Genomic DNA, 22,325 nt, shown 5'->3' on the forward strand with positions numbered 1-22,325 from the left:
CCGGAGGAATTAATGGTTTAAACGAAAGAATGACTTGTCTTGTATCCACGTTACATCGGAAAGAACTGCTTCTTTGATTTTTGTCTTTTCATTTCAAGGCAGGGAATTGTTTTTCATCTCAAAGTTACATAAATGACCAAGCAAATTCAGCATCAACGCCTTGAGGAACCAAACGGGCCTGATTCTCCTCCATTTAATATCTTAAGGTAGATCGATGAAAGCCTCATTGATGCGAGGTCTCCACTGTGTTTGTTGCGAGTGCTGACTCATCCCTGACTAGCACTGCACTGTGTGTGCAGGCTCTCCAGCCTATTACGCGGTGAATTGTTAGTGCAATGAGACCTGCTGACCGACGCCTCTTATGCTCGTCAAGAATTGACCTCCAACCTCAGTACTCTGGCATGGTCTATTTAATGTTATAAACTGACGGGTTAGCGATACGCAGCTGTGCTTCTGCTGCCCACGTCTTTCTCCCTATACACACCACATACATCTACCACCACCTACACTTGTTTCGTGCAATTATTATCTGAGTACATACTAATTACAGAGGAAGAGCTTTTCAGATGGTTTCCAAAAAGGTCATCAGCGGGGCATCTAATGAATGAAATGAATGTCACTATGTGCCGATGTTCAAACCAGGAAATGAAAGGGATGTAAAGATTTATGTTAAACAATGACAGTCAGGATTATGTCCTGTGTATTAGGTGGTGAAGATCTAAAAATGCACTGCTTAGACCGATCTGCATGACGTTTTTAGTGGACTTTTCGGTTTGTATTTATCTTATTTACAGGGACATTAATCAATTTAAATATGCCACAAAATCCCAGATTGACTCATTACATCTGTAGGCAGATAGTTACCCTGCAATACTGAGAAATGATTGACTAGTATCAGAGACTCGGCTCATTGATTTGCAGCATAGTCTTCACACTGGAATTGGGCGGCACATATACCGTTGTTTTACTAATCATCGCGTATCAACTGTGCAATAACACACCCTAGCAAAGACTGCGACATATCACACGGAAACAGCGAGAGATATTTCTGTGTTAGTATAGAATGAATATCATTGGACTGCCCTTAAAACGAACTGGTTCTATGTTTTTATTCATTCAGTGTTCATTTGTTCAATAAAGATCATTTCCTTCATTTGTTTGAAATTCAATACATTTGTTTGTATTTTAGCAGATACTGAAGCAGCAGAAGGCAGACTGAGTACACTTAGTATCTGTTTATGTATCGCAGTAATTGTGTATTCGCGTTAGTCAACAATGTCTCATATCGCATATTTTTCCTCATATCGTGCAGCCCTACTGGGAATACCACTTTAAGACAACACACCCATGAAGAGTTAAATATAGTCTGGCTCACTCAATCTCAATCCCAACTGTTTTCTAGCTTTTACCCAAACAAGCAAATGAGAAGAACAGAGCAACGTGACTGTGACGTCAGAACTGACGTTTGTAGCTGTGTTTTTGCAGTGGCATATAATTATTAAGTTTGTTTGTGAGGAACTAAGAACCTTTAGTGGGGTTAGAATGATAGCACCACAGTTTGTCATCTTAAAACATCTCATAAAAGGTAACACAGCATTTCAGTGGCTTCAGCACTGACGGATAATTAGGATAATTATTATTTATCTCAGGGAATGTACCGTGTTGTGGGCAGCGAGCTACCTGCCGTCTTCCATGTGTCACCTGAAACACAATACTCACATAACTAACTATGCAGTCATACAGTCAGCTCTGACCAGTATGTGGCTACACAACAGCTCAGCCAAACGAGTGGAATTGTGGGTCGAGTGTTTAACCATCTGAAATTAAATGTGTTTATTCCTCAGAGCTGATTTCAGCAGCATGAGAGACCCTAATCCATGACTTAATATTTATATAAAATGAAAAAAATATTTAAAGAGTTACGCCCATTAAAGACATACCACATTATCCCCACCAAAATTATTTACAACTATTCATCTGTGTTTTAAGGAAAGAGATTCAGAAAAGAAATGGAAGCTGCAATTTGGAAGCATAAAGTATTTGACTCTTCAGTGTTTTTGTAAGGGATGATAGTGAAAAAGTTATCTCACTAACAGCTTTGACATGGTGTTCTTAGGGTTGTGTGATAATAAAAAAAACCATAAAAAACTTTGCAGTGGAGGAATAATCCAAAATGTTTAACTAGTTCATATTATAGGATACTTGTTTTGGCAACATTCTCCCCAAATAATTTATATATATTCTGTTCTGGTTTCTTTTTTGAGTTTATTTTTTTCAATAAACTTTGCATACTGGGATGAAAGGTAAACAAAAATACAATTGGAGAAGAGACTTCTGTTGCTGTATCAAGAATGTCGGAAATAGATCAGCTTAAACATTCAAGGAGCTTCATCTTTCTCTAACGCCATAAATCGTTACTTAAAAACACGCGCGCACACACACACCCGAAACTAGGTCTGTGCATAATTACAAACACTAGCTCAAGGAAACAAACAGGAGGGGAAAGCTACAGTCAGCACTGCAGAAATATAGAACCTGCAGCAGAGCACACAAGAAACTTTTAGTGTTGAGAGCTGCAGCTGAATAAACTCGTGCTTTAGAACACACACCCCACACACACACACACACACACACAGTGCGTTTCACTATCTTTGTAGGGACCCCGTCATTGACATAATGCATTCCCTAGCCCCTTACCCTAACCTTAACCCATCACCACTAATGCCTAACCTTAACCCTTACCCTACCATAACCTAATTCTAACCCTAATCCTACAACCAAGTCTTAACCCTCAACAGACCTTTAAACTTGTGGGGTCCAGCATTTTGGGCCCCAGAAGCTGTCCAGACCCCACAGTATACTCTATTCAACGTTTGTGACCCCACGAATATAGTTAAACAACACACACACACCACACACACACACACACACACACTTTTCAGATGTCCTCATCTCAGCTCTATACTATATGTGTTTACTGTTTGTCTAGTTGTGCTTGGCACGAATCCCTTTTAAGTAGTCCAGCGCTTGACCACATCCTTAAAGATGGTAGCTGTTGTCCTATGGATGCCAGCAGCTGCAGCTGGTTAATTGCGTGGGTGTGATAGTCCAGCGTGTCCAGGTTGGCGCTGTGGTCACCTGAAGTGACGCAGTCGTAGATGCTCCCAGACCCCGTGTCAAGAGCGAAGCATGGCCTTCAGCGACTCCATGCCGCGGCTGAACAGCTGCCCTGCCTCCCTGCCAAGCTTCTCCCCGCTGTCTCAGTCAAGTCGTAGAGTCCCAGCAGGGAGTAGATGAAGCCGTTGAGGACAAGGAGCTGGGTGTGGTGGGTATTCTTCATACCAGTCGTATTTGTTCATGAACACAGCTTTGACCCCGTGCTGCGCTGAAGGCACCTTGTAGGGTCCTGTTTGCCTTCAGCGCAGCGTCAAGGTACACCTGGTCCTTGGTTAGGAGGTAGCTCTCACCAGGGTGGACATGGCCTGGCCCTGAGCCATGGCTGAGTACCAGCCGTGCTCCAGAGGCCGAAGCCTTCACCCAGTTTACGGGTGACCATGAGGGCCAGCCACCTCGCTCGTCCTGGTTGCGCATCAGCCAGTCGCTGGCTGCGAAGAAGGCGCCATGTGGGCAGTGGTGGAAATAGTAACATTGTCAACAAAGCCACGCCCATGTAGGATTAATCGCACCACCCCTCTTGGCATGATCTAAGAAGGACCACAGACGCAGAGACAGACAAATTATATTATGACTGGATTAGGATTTGGCATACTCTTAACATTGTTTCTTAACATTTCTACATGGAATTATTTAGTGTCTATTAGTGAGATACACAATTCAATTTTACAAAAATCTACATCTACATACATTTTACAAAATAAAAACTATGCTGCAATTTTTATCGTGCTATTAGTTTTGTTCATACCACCAACTGAAATGCAGCTTTAAGATGGGAAATGATGATTACTATGTACGGTGTAGTTAGGGCTGCAACCACGATTATTCCGAACCCCCAAATATTCAGCAAATCTTCAGAAGCTGAAACAAGGAAATGTTTGTCATTTTTGCTTGAAAAATTACTTTACACATTAGTGAATTATCAACATAGTTGGTTGATAAACTAACTGTTTGCAGCTCTAGCCCAGTTACATAGTTATTAGAACTATTAGAAGAGGTACTTTCAGCACCAAGCGCTGGACATAAACCAACCTTCGTGCCTTCACAGCCTTGGTGTTGGACAGCCCGACACCCTTCCTGAGGTCAGTGAGCAGGTCCCGGTCAGAGTGCTCCAGACGTTTCGTGGCCCGACACCGTATGTGATTTCATGGTCTTTGAAGGCGATAAGCTGCGTGCTGGTCACGTAGTGGATGGTAAACGGCGGGCCCTTCTCCGTTGTTTCCAGGATCACAGACACGCTGCCGTTGGAGGCAAACTTGATGTCCAAACTGAGGATGAAGTCTTTGGAGTTACCCAGCTGGAGGGACACGCCTTCTGAGGACTCTGTGGTGGCAGGATGAGAACAGGGCGAGTGTTGTAATGTGTATAATGAATCCAAATTGAAGTAAAAAAACAAGTTTCATAGTGTTTCTTCAAGTGCATCCGGTCTAAAAAACATGACTAACCTCTTTGACAGATTTGACAAACTTCTGACGATTACTGGATGACACAGTGGACTATTTTTAACAGACTGACTGGAAGCCTGTTACAATGTGTCTGTCTCCTTTGATGTTGTCTTTTTCCTCATGTTCCCAAGATTCACTCTGTAGTCACATTCTCAAATGATCAATAACAGTCATGACATCTGCGGTCAAAACCTTAGGGTCTTGTATCGTTATTACCTGTGTGAAGTGCCTAGCCCTGGTGTGTGTGTGTGTGTGTGTGTGTGTGTGTTGTGTGTGTGTGTGTGTGTTTGAGACTGAGCCTCAAACACACAAAATTCTCATGGGATGTACAGTACAGATGTGTCACTGCACACAGAGCCTAATTAGAGGAGAACAGAAGGGAGGGAATAGAGGAGGAAAAGAACAGAGTAGCAGAAGAGAGTGAAAGAGAAGTTGATGCACTGCAGCAACTTTTCCCTTTGCATCTCCACATCTCTTCCCTACAAAGCTCAAAGTTAGAACCCAGATGCTATTCAGTTTCCACACAGCCACCGCTCCTCTTACATTATATCACCTCAGTGCCAGGCACTTTAGTTGCTGTTCTGAATTCATTTCAACCCCCTAAAACACTGGCAGCTTCTAACATGATCTCTCCTTTAGCCATGTAACTCGGTCTGCACAAAACACCCTCAAGAACCTTTTCTAATCAGGCTTCCGAAAGGATGAAAGAAGTTTAAGTGTCAAGAAATGCCCTTAAGCCAGCCCAAGACCGGAGAGAGTGAAATGAGCCAATAGTGAGAAGACAATTGAGAATCAGATCTCACATGACATGAGCTGAGAAGCAGAAGCAGTCGAGGCCCGCCTGAGACACAAAGACTGTCGATCAGGAAGGAGAATGGAGGAGAGAGCCAGTCTGGCAGGGGCCTCTGGATGACTACGGCTCTTTATGCACTCATAATCCATTACTTAGGCATGCAGAGAGTAGTGGATTTGTACTCTGTCCCCGTGATAACTCTGGCATCAATAAGATGGGGAAGGGAATATAGACGAGATTCCACCTCCTCTGCTCTGCTTTTCTCTCTGGCTGTTTAGCAATAAGCAGGAACAGAGATGACATGGAGCTACAAATATGTCAGCGTCAAAACATGCATGTATACATGAGTGAGCATGACGAACACTTGAAAACACAGGTTCAGTACGTATTGTGAGGATACAAAGAATCCAACAGACAACAGTCAATGCATGTTGATTATTCATCCACATCCTCCGTGAATAATCAGGACATGCAGTGCTTATAAAAAGTATTCACACCTCGGATGTTTTCATGTTTTTAGGGCTGCACATACTATTTTCATTATCAATTAATCAGCCATTATTTTCTTAATTTATCTTTTGCCCATGAATGGTGCAAATATTCAATTAGTTGCCAATTAATTTCCTGGCGATTGCCTAATCGCTGGATTGTTTCAGATATACATGTTTATCTTAAATATTGAATGAAGAAGATTTTACATTTTTGACACGATGAACATAAAAAGCCCCTTTAAGTGATCTAAATTAATAGCAAATGTAAAATATAAAGATTTAGCACATTGGCAGCATTTACAGCCTCAAGTCTGTGTGTATAGGATTTCCCCCCTTCTTCTTTGCAAACTGCTTGAGCTCCCGTCAGGTTGCATGGCGACCATGAGTGAAGTCCAGCTACAAATATCGATTGGATTGAGATCTGGACTCGGACACTGACTTGGCCAATAGAGGTCTGTTTTCACTTTGACATAAAATTTATATTCCTGAAAAGTTTAATGAACCAAATCCATGTTTTGATACTTTTTATGCTCAGCATTTCCTGCCTAAACACCAGCGATCACAGGAAAATGATCTATGCCAGAATCCAGTGGTACTGTTTTTTGATATCAGCCTCACTGTTTACCATTCATTCTCCTACAGCCGCTTCAGAGCCAGCATTATCTACTGCTGCTGTTTCACATACAGTACATGGTGGCTTTTATTGTGAAGCATTCACAGGAATGCAATATATTTGTCACCGGATTAGTGCGCGTCCACAGTCATTCATCAAAAATGCGTCTACAGAACAAGACTACTGTCATTTTCGACATTCGATCATTTTTTATTTTTTTCATAGAGTAATGGAACAGCTGCAATTATTACTCACTGACAGCTTCCTTAAACATGCAAATTGTTTGGTTAAAAAATATATATATACACCAGCAGTTTGCTCTTCTGTTTGTCACAAAGGAGCTGCTCAGGAGTGTTTCTGTTACCATGGTAACAACAGGTGTCATCAAACCACATGGACTGAAATCTTACATTACGACTTTAAAGGTCAAAAAAGAGACTTTAACTCCACTTAATTCAATGTTTGAGACAAAACAAAACATTCAACGTGGCTAGTGACCGATGTCACTCCACTGTATCTCCATACACAGATCGCCTTGCTATTCTGACGGGTTTGTACAAACTGCATTTCTGAGCTATCAACGACCACCAGGGATTCTGAAAATAAAGTGCTTAGTGGCGGAGAGTGTTCGTGCAGAATGTCCGTTGATGATGGTAGATGTAGTTATTATCAGGGGACAGACGATTGATCCACTTGTCAGAGGATTCGAGAGGCTGTTCAACACCAGTGCCCTAGATACAGTAAGGAGGAAAAAAGACCAAACAGAGCGAAGGGAGTAGAGAGGAAGTGGAGGGAGTGCAGAGACAGAAGAGAAACTGACAGCCGAGGAGGACAAACAGGAAGTTTGAATGACAGAGCAGAATAAGGCTTAAATGGACAGAGCATAATATGACTGCAATGTTTGAAGCACAAAAAGGGCTGAGGGCTGATAAGTGGTGGAAATGAGTGAAAAGAGGTGGAAAACTATAGATGAGGAAGATTAATGGAAGAAGACTGCCGATGGGAGGCTGAGAAGGGATGATGAAACACGATGATGTCGAGGAAGAGAGCTGATGACGCGAGTCGATGCTGTAGCACGGTGAGCGAGGAGCAGAGAGAGAAAGAAAAGTGTAGAGGCGTGAAATGAAAAGAATTGTTGATGAGAATGTTAAAGCCGAATGATTAGGAGTGAATTACAGGAGAGGCAGCAGCTCACGAAAGGACAGAGAGAGAGAGAGAGAGTAGAGAGATAGAGAGAGAGATGAGAGAGAGAGCGAGAGACGTGTGTGTCCTGGAAATATCAGCAGAGAGATCAAAAGAGATAAAGACCGTTCACAGTCCGCACTAAAATAACAAATATTCTGGTAACACTTTACTTGAAGTATCTACATAAGATGACATGACACTGTCCATGAACACATGACACTGTCATGACACAGTCATGGCACATGAACCTAACCTAACTCTGACCCTAACCTAACTTGTCATGACAAAAACGCAATGACACTTTACTACAGAAGCGTTTGTCATAACGTATAGGACTTGTTTATAATGTTTATGACACGTTCATGACAGTGTCATGTCACTCTATGTAGATACCTTCAAGTAAGTGTAACCCCTCTATGAATATTCTGACTTAAACCCAATCCAAAGGCACAACTATCTCGTGGCCTGGTGTCATTTACAGCTTTAAAACTAGGCAGATTTCCAATCTCTGTACAAAAAACAGTCAGATTTTTATTCATAAGTTTAGATTTTAGACCACTCAGAGATATTCACAATCAAAAACACATCTCGACATCGGACTGAACATCTAAGAAAATTCTGATTGCAATTTTCTGACAATATTGCCCTTTCAATTGAAACAATTTTTGAATGAGCTACCGTCTGTAATCGTGGTCTACATAGTATAAAGTGCCCATATTATGAAAAAATCACTTTTTCTGGGATTTGGGTGTTATGTTGTGTCTCTGGTGCTCCACACACATACAACTTTGAAAAAAATCCACCCATGCTGTTTTAGAGTGAGATACGGTTTCTGAATGTGTCCTGCCTTCAGTCTCTGGTGAGCTGTTCAAAATCGGCACGGCTTGTGACGTCACAGCCGAAACGAGCAGGCTAACCGCAACCATTAGTTCGTAGCGTTAGCATGCTAACGCTATGCTAACGCTAGCATGCTACCGCGTATTCTCAATAGCAAGCACTGCTACAACACACACAAGTTCACCATAATCTACAAAAACTACTTACATGTGCGCCCTCATTTAGAATCCCCGCTATCCTGCCTTGTAACTGACCAAGTTGTAGAAACAGCTTTTCTTTACGTCTATGGAGTCTATCTAGCTGACATGCTCTACATCTGAGCTACTGGCATGTGCAGTGCAATCAAAGATAGTACAAAGAGAATAAGAACAAGCGGTCTCACTCTGTAGCTAAAACAGAGACCACTGAAAAGAGATCTGCAGCAGTGAGAGAGAGCACTGCAGTACAACAAAATATGGTGTTTTTGAAATTAAACCATGTAAACCTATTCTGTACAAACCTTAAATACAATTATGAACCTGAAAATGAGCATAATATGGCTGCTTTAATAGATCGCAAGCATTATCAAACACTTCATTGTTTCTACATAATAGAAAATATTGCTGTTGCTTGTCGTTGAGGTCCTCGGGGTCCCTTTTTTCTAACACTACTCAGAGAAAGAGCTTTCTATAGTAAAAATTGACCAATTACCACACATATTAAGATTTTTTATCAAGATATTATAAGATCTTTAAAGGAATAAGGTTAATAGTTTAACTCAGGAGTATTCCAACAAATCTGTTCACCACTGTCATTTAGCATTCACTCGACAACTGCCGATCTACCTGCAAACAGGCTGAAATTTAAGTGAGGCGATCACCCAATTGTTAATGTAGAAAAAACTCATCACTCTGTTGCTCTTTTAAATACAGCAAACGACAGCCTGCTCCTTTTATGTCATCCAAAAGACACAGAGTGGGACTCTTCCACAAAACCGCTTTGCCAAAGCTTAAATCTATCGTACCAGCATGCAGAGAGTGAGCATACAGTATTACCAGCAGCAGCCAGACTTATGATTGTTGTTTCACACATCACAGAATTAACATTAATTGACACAGCTGGGTAAGATCAGTATGTATAGCTGGTGACGGTCACGGTCACCGGATAAACTTTAATTCGCACTTGTGATTTGAAACTTGCACTCTTTCAAATCATATATACACACATACTGCAGCCCTGAATACAATTCTCGTTGGAGCATAATGAGGACAATGAGGAGTGCAGAGGAGACCGTTTTTTCTCATATTTTCCCTCTTTAGCGATACAGTTTTAGAGTACCTAGGGAGAGCTGCACACATAACAACTATAGAGTCTGAGCATCCTCAGTACCTGAGACAAGCGAGTGAGTGTGTGTCAATTAGAGGCCTTGGATAGTAGCCATGCCTTCAGTCAGTTTTATTACAATGGACCTATAACTATGCACTGCCGAGACGTAACACGATAAATGATAATGTATACAGGTTGCGTCTTACTGCATGTCATCTTACAATTCAACAACAGACACATGCCTAGACATTATATCGTACGGTCTAACTCTTCTCATGTATTCTAAACTGAATAGTTGAGTACAAACATGTACACACTTGTGTTGTTAATATGATGCTGGTAAGATTCATAACATTACAGATACATCACTTCGGTTATGTTAAGCTAATGATCATCTGACTGATGCAATGACACTGCTGATGCTCTCTCCAACTGTAGCAGAGTGAGCTAACATTAGCTCACACACGGACAGCACAAACAACTCTGACTCCTGAAACCTGACCCGGTCTATAGGTTTAGTGTTGCCTCATATAAATATGATTTACATAATATGCTCAAAGGATAATCTGTGATGAGGTGCGTATTCGGTGTGTCAGAAATACCATAACACGACAACATCTGAACCTGATTCTATACTATAGCAGCCAATCTTGATCTAGCTCAGTTTCGCTGTGTCCTAGACTTCCACTGTTGTCACAACACACGAAACCACATCATGTTGCACTGGGTGACATGCATATTCCATGACAATGGACATGTGTGTTGGTTTTTGACTCATCGCTAACATACGCTGCTGTGGGAGAAACAATGCACTATTTACTCTGTTTGCTAAACATTGCATTTCCGCAGCTGTTTTAGGATGATTTAGCCTTTTTTACGTAAATATTTGTGACCTGTTCTTAAAGACTTCACATCACATCATATATTGTGTTTTTCTGAACTAGCAAAAAAGGCAAAAGTTACTACCTGTCACTACCACGCTCATATGCTTCTCTACATGTTTGCAAAGAGCACACTAACCTAACAGCCTTGAGATTTTTTCTGCCTTTGACCAACAACTGCATAAGGTTATTGGCTCGCAGCTGATAACATCTGGACCGGCTATCATTTCAACCACTAATTTCATGCCCACCAAGAATAAAAAGGAGTCTTTTGTGAAATATTTTGAGTAAGTGTGTTCGGTCTTAGCATCAGCGGGACGTTTTACATGCCTTTGGACAGCATAATGTGACATGTCTGACTCATGAAGACAATCGATGATGCGGGTGATGCCACTTGCTGTGTTCGTTAATCATCATACTTTTCATGATCGTTCATTATGTAGTGTTGTGTCAACTGTCAACGCAGTGTGCCAGTAGTCTCGCGCTGTGGCAGTGACTCACTGTCAGCCTCTCGATGCCTGTCCTGAGGATGTCGTGCATATCGAGCTCCTCCAACAGCACAGCTAACCGGAGATACGCTCCTTGCCTGGAGGCCATCTGGGCCCCGACAGCTTACATACCTGGAGCACTGACCGACTCCCTGAGTAGCTCGCGTCTTGTCGAGGACACACGTCTGAGGTACGCACCTTTCGCACACTCCAGTCGCTGTGCTGGCACGGCTGTCTCTGTACCTCGCTGTATCTGATAGCCTCACGTGGGTAGGGGAGTCGCTCCGTCAGGTTTTTGCTGAAAAAAAAAAAAAAAAAAAAAAAAAAAAAAAAAAAAAAAAAAAAAAAAAAAAAAACAAAAAAAAAAAAAAAAAAAAAAAACAAAAAAAAAAAAAAAAAAAAAAAAAAAAAAAAAAAAAAAAAAAAAACAAAAAAAAAAAAAAAAAAAAAAAAAAAAAAAAAAAAAAAAAAAAAAAAAAAAAAAAAGAAAAAAAAAAAAAAAAAAAAAAAAAAAAAAAAAAAAAAAAAAAAAAAAAAAAAAAAAAAAAAAAAAATAAAAAAAAAAAAAAAAAAAAAAAAAAAAAAAAAAAAAAAAAAAAAAAAAAATAAAAAAAAAAAAAAAAAAAAAAAAAAAAAAAAAAAAAAAAAAAAAAAAAAAAAAAAAAAAAAAAAAAAAAAAAAAAAAAAAAAAAAAAAAAAAAAAAAAAAAAAAAAAAAAAAAAAAAAAAAAGAAAAAAAAAAAAAAAAAAAAAAAAAAAAAAAAAAAAAAAAAAAAAAAAAAAAAAAAAAAAAAAAAAAAAAAAAAAAAAAAAAAAAAAAAAAAAAAAAAAAAAAAAAAAAAAAAAAAAAAAAAAAAAAAAAAAAAAAAAAAAAAAAAAAAAAAAAAAAAAAAAAAAAAAAAAAAAAAAAAAAAAAAAAAAAAAAAAAAAAAAAAAAAAAAAAAAAAAAAAAAAAAAAAAAAAAAAAAAAAAAAAAAAAAAAAAAAAAAAAAAAAAAAAAAAAAAAAAAAAAAAAAAAAAAAAAGAAAAAAAAAAAAAAAAAAAAAAAAAAAAAAAAAAAAAAAAAAAAAAAAAAAAAAAAAAAAAAAAAAAAAAAAAAAAAAAAAAAAAAAAAAAAAAAAAAAAAAAAAAAAAAAAAAAAGGGTGCTTAAGAAATACTGGTCAATCTGGATGGCGTAGAAGTAGCCCTGAGGGTCCCCACTGAGTGGACAGAGGCACAGCCTGTGTGGAAAGGGGAGTAGAGAAGAGGATAAGGCCACTGGTGTTAAGTGAATAGAGACAATACCTCCTATAGCAGAGCCATAACACAGCGTCTGTGATTTTGGTTGGTGTCTTTTTTGTGTTGTTACTGTTATAGTGGCTTGAAATTTGTGTATCTTGTTTTACGCTCTTTGCAGGCTATGTCAACGCAAGTGCTTTTTTTGTTTTTTTTAGATGGCAGTGTAACAGCTGATTGTGTTTTGCAGTGTCACATGGAGTCATAGCATAACCACAGTCACATCAATTAGAATTACCACCTTTGCGGTGTGATGCCTCCACCACCATCAAGCTGCAGTTTATAAACTGTCTATCCATAACTCTATAATATATGTAGTGAGACTTTGAAGCTCTTTATAATGGGTGATAGGTGGATGTTTCATACGCATCTGTCACTGGCAGCACAGAAGATCTGTGCAAAGTCACCGACAGTTCAGGACTAGTGTCCCCATTCCGCGTCGGACCGATCACAGTGAAGTTGACCATTTGGGATATACAATGTCTTCACTTCCGTATTTTATGTCTATTAGATTATTTGTGTCATGGTGCATAATTAGCGTAGGAATTCTTGAGTATGGCCAGAAAACCTTTGTTTTGTGAGGTCACAGGACCCATTGACCTTGACATTTCGGAAAATCTAATCTGTGCATCCTGAGTTCCAGGATGTCCTGTCACATTGCAGACATTTCCTCGCATGGGGTCCTGAGATATCACTTCAAAGAAGGGGCAGACATCCGACACCTAAAACATATGTCCTCTGGCCATGCGTGTCGTGGAGCAGAGGCATAATAAAACTGTCTAAAGTATTTTTGTATATTAACATACACATTTTGGACTTTCCAGTAATTGGATGAGACTGACTCTGCAATTACCCAGCTTCGAAAATCTGGTCTATTTTATAAACACAACAGAAGACAAAAAAGAAGTCAGAAAAAGATAAACCTAGACACACACACCACCAGCTATGGTAATGATTGCATGCGTCTGGTGTATTCAAGCTACATCTCACTGCATTTCACCGGAGGCGACTTCCCGTGTTCACTGCAGCCAGAAATCGCTCAGGCAGGAGAATCACTCTGATTAACAGATAGTTCACTTACCGACCTTGTGACAGAGCAGCACATGTGCAGCAACCTCATCCTTCTGAGAAGAAGACCATATAGACTCGCTGTTAGGGCTGGGTGGATAATGTGCCTCGTTCAACTAATCACCACTGCATACAAGCTGATCACTTATGTGTGTCTTTCCTTAGTGCCATTTGTGCCGTTTCCCATAGGATGCCTCTTGCACAAAAGATATTTGCTGTTCTGTAGTGGTTATGGTTCAGTCAGTGATTGACATACACCCAAAAGAAAGCGTAATCTTTTTTGCTGACAGAAGACTGTAAAGTGGGGTTGTGTATTGGAAAATGGAGGGAGGATAAACTGATGGCGACTATGAACAAGTCGTCTCTTACTGGCTATAGACCATAGCAGTTTCTAGTAATGTGTTCTAATGTTCACTATACTACCTCATTTCTATTGCACTGTTCGACATAAAGTGCAGCTCCAGTGCTTTTCAAAACAAAGAGCAGACAATTAGACGCACATGATGCCATTAATCAGCATAAACCAATGTTTCATTATCATACTATTATTGTTCCAATTGTCTACAATCGGGAACATCTTAACATCTAGCCTTTTGTCGTCCTGTTGTTAAACATGAATCATTTTACTTTTCACCTGTCAGTGCGGAGCTTTACCAAACCTTCCATCCAGCCCTGATCCCCTATTTCATAGACTGTATGTTAGGCTGGGACGATTCGTCGCTAGTCGACGTAATCGATTACGTAATATAATGCGTCGGCACAAATAATAGCATCACGCATCACACGTAGAAATCTAAAACCTCATTAGCTGCCTCCAGCAACAGCGCACGTATGGATTCCTCGCGAGTTCAACAACCACACAAGAAACGGCTCACACACGCAAAGTCCTCTAAAGTGTGGGAGTATTTTACTCTTAATCAACACACACACATGGTCTGTAGACTTGTAAATTGCCTCACTGAGTCAGATAACAGCACCAAACCACCGAAAGTTCTGCTCACCTTTTGCTCTGCTCCCTTTCCTCCCAGTAGAGTTTGCATTCTTTGCCTGAGCCCGAACTGACCCACGGGCTGTGGCGGGACGATATTTCCTGCCACTATCCCCGGGCCAGACCTTGATTGTATTGTGTGTTTTTAATCATTATTTATTAGCCTTATTGGGTGGGGAGAAAGCTATGCCTCTCCAGCTTCTCCCGTAGCTCTGGGTATATGTCCTGAACTGACTTGAGTATGAGGTAAACTGGGCTAAATCGTGTCTCCACCATCTGTAGCACTGTCTTCCATAATTGCGCAACCAGGTCAGATTGTTTCAGATATCTCACGAGTCCTTTATAACGTCAGTTATAACGGCCCCGTATTAAAAAAATTGTCGGATTAAAGGGGCTTGCGCCTCAGAATTCCAGTAATGTGTCGGGCCCGGCTCGTCACACACGTGCACGCTCTGGTAAGGCTTGCTTTTGTGTGTCCCGAGCTACGCTTTACTCCCAAGCATGGGCGATTATCACAGGTGACCGGATGTGGTCCCAGTCGTAGCTCCCAACGTATGTTAGTCTGTTGATTTGTTTTATACATCATCATGAGTGACCCAAGTCAATTGGCGACTATATTAGCCACTCTGCACTTGCCTTCTGTTGGATTTATTTGATACCTCTGTATGTCATATTTGTGCTACAATTGCACAGGGTTAGGTTGCAGCAAAAACACTCACTTCGTCTAACTGTAGAGTGACAGTCCACTGATTGGAGCAGCAGTAAAAGCTTGTTTGCCTATTTGTCAACTGCTCCCTGCAGTGTTTGCGACTGCAGAGAGCCTATATGTACAGCCCTCCACATCGATCACGCTAATCCACAAGATTTTGTTCATGTTTGTATAGATTTCTATCCTTTCTCGAAGTCTAAGTGACATCAGATGAATATCATAATATGTGAGCAGTCCCTCTCTCTGCCTCTTGTCTCATGCCAGACAGAGCTGGAAGTTGTGCTGCATGCCATCCATTGCATGTGTTGCTCCATTTGTAACTTTGGATCTGTTTTTGTAATATAACAGAGACAACAAGTGCTCAAATGTGCAATATGCCTGGTTGAAATCCTGTTAGCAACACTCACAGGTATCCTGCTTCATGGCAAACATATCTAAGTTATGTATCTGAAATAAGCATTTTACACATTACTGGTGGGGTATTAATTTCTGCCCTATTTATAAAGTTCATTTTGTAAGGATCGTGTACATAGCATAGACCGATGCCACATATTACATTTAAATAGTAAAGTCATCACAAACACTTCCTGATTGAGAAGTGATATTTGATATATACACTCTCATACATCCCCACCCCAAAAAAACACTCTCCAATCCCTTGCCTGACTTTTCTCCATGCTTGTCTTGTTACTGCATCTCCCTTGACAACTTAAGTCAAATGACTGTCAAAATCCTAACACTGTAACGCTGTGCTACTCACTGAATAGCACTAGTAATCCATGTGGCATGACTGTTTGTAAGCCTCCACATATTTTCATGACTCCCGAGAGCAGACTTTCTAAAATCTGAAGCTCTAAGCCTACTGAAGTTAAGATAGTCGCAGCAGCAGTGCTAGACCATCTGATTGGTATGGTCACAGCTTGACTTTAGTTTCGGTCAGCATGACTGCAACATCTGTATGAAGGTTAGCAGACATTATAGCCCATTACACCATATTAATCTTAACTAAATGAACTAATGGTCATGTGAAAGGGTGGAGTGGTTGTGCGGAAATAAGACCTACTAGTCCTTCAGAACTGTTTCTCTGAGGTTTTTTGTAGTCCTTTCTGCCAAAATAGCTTAATGTCGCTTAACGTGTGCATTATGGCTGGGTGATCCAGCTAGGTACTTTATGAAACACTTTGGGGAATAATACTATATGTATTTTTTGCTATATTGCAATCTTTTTACATTAATTAATTGTATTTCTAGTCATTACCACCTATGCTGTACCACAACAGATTGGCAACCGTGTCCTGTTCAGAGCCTATTCATCCCACTCTGTTCTGCACTAGAAAGCGCGGCATCTATCCTTGGTCAGTAGGTTTGACCATGTGCAGGTGTTGCTAAGAGAGATCGCATGTCATGTATGGTTTGCACCGAGAGTGGTAATGAGAGTAGGTGTGTTTTATTAAATCCACTTAAAAGGTTCGAAGATGTGTTTGTCGACTGGTGTGCATGGGTTTGTGCAAATGTTTCTAGTTGAGGATAAGATGGTCAAAGAAAAAGCGAGACACAAACAACGCATAATGTAAGAGGGTGGTGTTAGAGAGGATGACTCGTCCACGAATGGTAGTGCGTCCGCGGCTGAGCTTCATTTTACTCAACTTTTGTTCTTTGTCTGATGGAGTCTGTACCGCAACACAGAAAGTAGACCTCCATTTCGAATCCTCTGCTATCAAACCACAAGCCCTACAGGATGGGACAAGTCATGGCAGTAGAAAGTGCTGCGTTTTTATGACCCTTGCTATAATAAAACCTTGAGAGCATACTTTTGTATTCAGGTGACTGGTTTGTGAGTTCAGACTATGTATCTGAAATGCTCTCAATTAGAGTTTTTTCATCCAATAGTATTACAGTTTAAAGAGCGAGTGACTGCTTGAGCTTGAGATATCAGTACATTCTCTGGGTTCGTGTCAAATGCCTTGACTCCTGACACAAGTTCCATCCCACAGAGTAATGGAGCGCCAGAGTTATGTAAAAGGACCAGTCACGACATTTATGACATTGCTGAGGTTCTGTTACACTACTTTTCCATGGTAGCAAGGTCTGTTGGGATGTGAAAGGCCCATGACCTTGTTTAAGAAGCCCATGTGTCATTGGACTGTGACCAGCTAATTAAATGACTCGTTCTATTTCACCTATACAATATGTTTTAGTTCAGGAGAGGTGTGTATGCTTGGCGCGTGGTGACTGCTACAGGAGCATTGGCTAACTTAATGGACCTTGTTAATTGTGGTGTGTAGTGGGTGTGTGTGTGTGGTGTTGTGTCCAAGTGTGTGTGTACACGTGTGTGGGTATAGGAGTGTAGATGTGTTTTCTCTGTGTGCCTAAGAGCATGGTCTAGAGTAATGAGAGGTTGAGAATCACTGGCTCCACCGCTCCTCCGCCTTGAGTACTACAGATTTGGCTAGATTCCGTCTGCCTATGTCCTGCATATATGTTCCCTGCTATATGCTTTCCCTCCCTTACATGATCGACTACTAAGCGACCGAAGGTGTTACCGGGACGGCTGTTCTGACTGCCTCATACTGTGGCATCTCTGCATCCATGTCGAGTATTACAGCCTCGCGACAGAGTGTATAGCAGATTTACACAATACTTCTTGCAGCTTTTTGTTTAAAATATATATACAGCATGTTGTGTGTATGACAGTAAAGGCAGATTGGCTGTTACCACCAGGTAATATCTACGCAAGAGGCAAACATACAAGATACATAATCGACTATGATATAGGTAGATTTATTTCAACATAACGGTCTCAAAGATCTCCTTACCTAGTAAATTAGAAAATATAAGTGATTAAAAAGAGTCCTACACGTCAGCTTAATTTAGACTGTCACCTCTGCTTCATCTCTCCCTCTGCCCTGTGGTTGGTGCTAGACTAGAGGACTGAGCCCCTTAGCAAGTAGCTAATTAGCCAGTCAGGACTGTCTGGCGCACACTAAATTAGTAAATGTACAGACTTAAGGTTATATTCACACACTCTATCAGTAGTCTCGCTTTGGTGCCAGACCCTGCCTCCACAAGCGCGCTGGGAAGGAGAGTCTGGCTACTCCACAAGCATTCGGAGGATGGGAGGATGTTTTTAATGGCATGTTCTTTAACCAATCAGATCATCTGTGCTCAATCCACACAGAGCTGCGACACACATAGTCATGCGATGAGAAAACATCAGATTGGACACGCTAGTCTAGCTAGCTGTCTCTATTTACCATGCCGTGATCTGAGGAGCAGTCAACATAGTCCTCATAAGATCCACTGTTTAAAATTCCAACACAGAAAGCGAAGGAAACGGAAAAATACATGCATCCGGCTGAATTTCCTGCAGCACACGGGCAATCCCGGAGTGGAACATGAAGGTATAGACTATCTAGTCAGGTCCTGCTCTCCCCACCGCAGAGAGACTTCTTTGCCCAGAGAACGGTATGACTGATGGACAGTCTGCTTTTTATAAATATGTGTGGCTAACTGTAAGTGTAATGGAGCTGTTGTCAGATAGCGGGCTTTGTCTAGTCTGTACACTACTAAGCGCGTTACAAAGTACAGTGAACCTTCACCATTCACTACACTGTCATACACCGAGGCTGCGTACACGGTGCCTCCTGCGCTCAGATAAACTTCACACATATTGACACTCGCGATGTGCAGCATCGCATTCGTGGTCAGTGTCTTGCCCAAGGACACTTCGACATGGACTCTGCAGGGGATCGAACCACCACCTGCCGATGGCAGGCGATCGCTCTACCACAAGAGCCTCCCCTAACGCTCGCTAATCTCCTCGTCTCACCTGGCCTATACCCGCATGTGTCACGCATAGTCAGACGTCTGATAAACATTAAGAAGCGGGAGTGAGGTAAACACAGGCATTGTGAAAACTAAGCTAACGTTATGGCGTACCGAGTAACGTTAGTACACATTACGGAGGTCACGTTATGATGACGAGTACGTTAGTGTACCGTATGACAGGCTGCAGCTGGAAATCCAGAATGGAATACGTTTGTGTTGACATGCGCTTTACAATGACATCCACGAGCGCCAAGTGCTTATGTTACATTCGTTAGCTTGTTCTTGTTTTCCTACTGCGTCGTGATGTTATAGTACGTTAGCTTAGCTGGGAGCTTCATGAGAACGCTAAAGTTTAGGTTAGCTGCCCTACTGCTGTCAGACTTAGCTTCGACTTCAGATATTACCTTCTAATATATGTATTCTCAGTAACGTGACATGCTGCAAGACACAGTTGCTTATAATCACTAAATGCGTAGTGAGCACACTGTTTGGCTTAGTTATCATGCAATACTCACGTTTGTCACGTAGTTGTATGACAAATCGTTTCGCTGTCCTTTCAACATGATGTCCCATGTGCCAACCGGCACACATTAGCCCTTCCACAGAGCCAGCTTCAATATACTTGTTAGATATGTTTCATTACGTAGTTCCTGTTGTATTTGTGTTTGTCGCTGTGTGCTCGTGGTGGAAAATGTAATGTCAACAAAGTTGCATGCACATGCGCCATGACGTAGGTCCCCGTCAGGCAGGCCTTTAGCCAGCTAATGTTAGAAGCCTCTCGAGTGGACAGAACATGGTAAGATAACCACAGGCATATCTGGCATTAGACATGCCTACGCTTGAGTAGTTTGTACATATTAATAATCACTGCATTGAGCATACATATGGAAATATTCGTTGAATATTAAAAAAAATCAATGAATTTGAATGGTATTCTAGAGGAAGATTGGACAGCTCTACGTGTGTTGCCCATAGTCTTCACAATGTGTAAGTGGCACGGTTCGGGCCCAAACAGGCGTCGGCCTTCAGTGCCACTATTCTTTGTTGGCCGTGTGCCTGTGTGTCGGCTGTGGCCAAAATATCTGATGAATCTTCTACTTACAGTCATTTTCACCACTAAAACTGACAGTGTCTAAATTTTGAAGGACGTTTTTGGGGACTTAAAACAAACTGGCCTCCTACATTTTGAGTTTCTGTGTGAGGGTGTTTCTATCTGTGGCTCTAGCTATATCTGGCAATTAAAAGATGATCATGAAATATCTATTTTGTAATTTCTTTCAGGCAAGTATACAGGTCACGTCTTCCAGTGTGTGGGGCAGTGAACTATATTGATGTACAATGTGGTTTGAACTAATAGCCTTTTAACATGAGCTAGTGAATCCTTCCTGGTAATTATTTTAAAAGGAACCTCTGAGAGAAAACAATCTGTGAGATAGGACTCACAGTGTGAAAGAACAGGGAGGGAGACACGTCCTTAACCGACATCCAGCAGCACGATATCATATACAAAGTGCTGACTGTGGCTAAGTGAAGAGACAGATCCATTTTTCACATTGACTCCACACAAATCACATTTGATCTGTGTTCAGAGAAGGCTAATAGCATTTGGGAATGTGTGGTGGCAGAGATTGATTAGGTGCTTTTGACATCTGATCTATCTTTTTATAATGCGAGTCTTGATATTCGCCGGTCCTCACAGATCAATATGAGAATTTTACGCTGCATATCTTTTGCTGAATAAACTCATTACAACAATCATCTATTTCTCTTTGACAAGGGTTTATTAACACACCTAAAGCATCAAAGTTTCAAATGCAATACACTGTGGGTAGCCTTGGGCACGCATGAAAGGAAAGACCATTGATAGTAACCCAAATATATGTGAATATACCTAATAAATGTTTGCATGTTTGTCGTAAATCGCCTGTGTATTTGCATGTTATTTATGCTCACTGTATCTGTGTTACTGATAGAAAAAATGCCTGCACACTGACCCTCTCCCTCATTCCCTGTGATGACACAGTCTTACCTTCCACTTGCCACTGATACACGTGACACACGTCCGCGGACCTCCACATTGTATCCCTCAACATGACTGAGTCCTGCCATTGGGGTGGTAGGGCTCAACGCTGTGCGTAAACCTTTGATAGCTGTGCTGGACCTCAACCGATCGTAGCCGGCGTACTGCACCACTGGCCGTACACTCAAAGTATTTTCCATCAGCTGAAGCAGGTAGATCGCGGCCGCCCTCGCCGCCGCCTTGATTGTAGATTCCATCATTGCTCAGGCCGTCCGATTTCGTCATACTTGATCGGTGACACCCCAACAACGCGGGGGCTCTGGAGTTGTGGCGGGTGTGCTGGCTGCTGATGACTGTAGCATCACGTGGGCCTTGAGCCACCACAGGCAGCGCGGGGCACGGAAGCTGTAGGGAGTGTCACTGGATCAGCGGTTCCACAGCAGCACAGGGATGAGTGTAAAGAGGGCACAGATAACGATGAGGTCTGGTAGTTCACACCGCGAGCAGCCAGCGCGCGCATGGTCACAACAGTCGCCTGCATGACACACAAACACAAGAGTGCATAGAAACCTGATGTATGATGTCATTTGTCGAGATCCCAAAAAAGAAGAAGAAATCTGCCTTTGCATGTAGCACATCAGTAATCCCATTTCTCCTCTACCCTGACTTGGAGCCATGACCTTCCCATATACTTGTTATTGTTAGAACACTTGGACTGACACTGACGGTGCAGTGAGAAGGACATGCTGTGTGTGCACAGTGCGTTTTGTTCTTCAGCAACCGTTGGTCCGAAGTTCACAAATAGTCACATGTTTAGCAGTGAACGCTGACTTACTTAGACTTCTAGACTTTTTATAAGATCAGTTTAAAACAGATTGCATTGCTATGTGTGAGTGATTTTTCCTTTGATCTCGCCGCATTTCTGTGTACAGCGTGCCCTCGTTGTGGTTTGTAAGCTCTTTGTCATGACAAGACATAGCTTGTCCTCCGAGAATGCTACCTGGCGAATCGCTAATCCCCTACAACTCTATTACTGATAGCCAGATTTCTGGTGTACATGACGTTTCAATAAATACAACAAATGGCTTGTCTGGAGAAGCTGACTGTACCTGTTACCCTATGTGCATGTAATGCACACGAACAGCGACATAAGCTGCTGTCTGCTCTTTTACAATAATTTAAAGATCTAAGATCCGTGACAAGTCTGTTATCCAGTGATTCTCTC

At 41.3% G+C, this 22,325-nt stretch overlaps 1 pseudogene; it reads right to left on the bottom strand.

Annotated features, from left to right (window-relative positions):
• Positions 1 to 2,985: 2,985 nt before the first annotated feature.
• Positions 2,986 to 21,357, bottom strand: LOC118494543 (annotated as a pseudogene).
• Positions 21,358 to 22,325: the final 968 nt, after the last annotated feature.

This window comes from Sander lucioperca, unplaced genomic scaffold (assembly GCF_008315115.2).
Source record: "Sander lucioperca isolate FBNREF2018 unplaced genomic scaffold, SLUC_FBN_1.2 Unpl_18, whole genome shotgun sequence".
In the NCBI taxonomy this organism is placed as follows: Eukaryota; Metazoa; Chordata; class Actinopteri; order Perciformes; family Percidae; genus Sander; species Sander lucioperca.